This window comes from Mastomys coucha, unplaced genomic scaffold, assembly GCF_008632895.1.
Source record: "Mastomys coucha isolate ucsf_1 unplaced genomic scaffold, UCSF_Mcou_1 pScaffold5, whole genome shotgun sequence".
Lineage (NCBI taxonomy): Eukaryota > Metazoa > Chordata > Mammalia > Rodentia > Muridae > Mastomys > Mastomys coucha.
Window position 1 is genome coordinate 103,400,912 of NW_022196911.1, and position 600 is coordinate 103,401,511.

Here is a 600-nt window from a genome sequence, read left to right on the forward strand (position 1 = left end):
AGGGACCCGGACAGGCATGGGCATCAGGAGGAGTGGAGGGACCCGGACAGACATGGGCATCAGGAGGGATGGAGGGACCCGGACAGGGCATCGGGAGGAGTGGAGGGACCTGGACAGACACAGGCATCAGGAGGAGTGGTGGGACCCGGACAGGCATGGGCATCAGAAGGAATGGAGGGACCCGGACAGACATGGGCATCAGGAGGAGTGGAGAGACCTGGACAGACATGGGCATCAGGAGGAGTGGAGGGACCCGGACAGACATGGGCATCAGGAGGAGTGGAGGGACCCGAACAGACATGGGCATCAGGAGGAGTGGAGGGACCCGGACAGACATGGGCATCAGGAGGAGTGGAGGGACCCGGACAGACATGGGCATCAGGAGGAGTGGAGGGATCCGGACAGACATGGGCATCAGGAGGAGTGGAGGGACCCGGACAGACATGGGCATCAGGAGGAGTGGAGAGACCTGGACAGACATGGGCATCGGGAGGAGTGGAGGGACCCGGACAGGCATGGGCATCAGGAGGAATGGAGGGACCCGGACAGACATGGGCATCGGGAGGAGTGGAGGGACCCGGACAGACATGGGCATCGGGA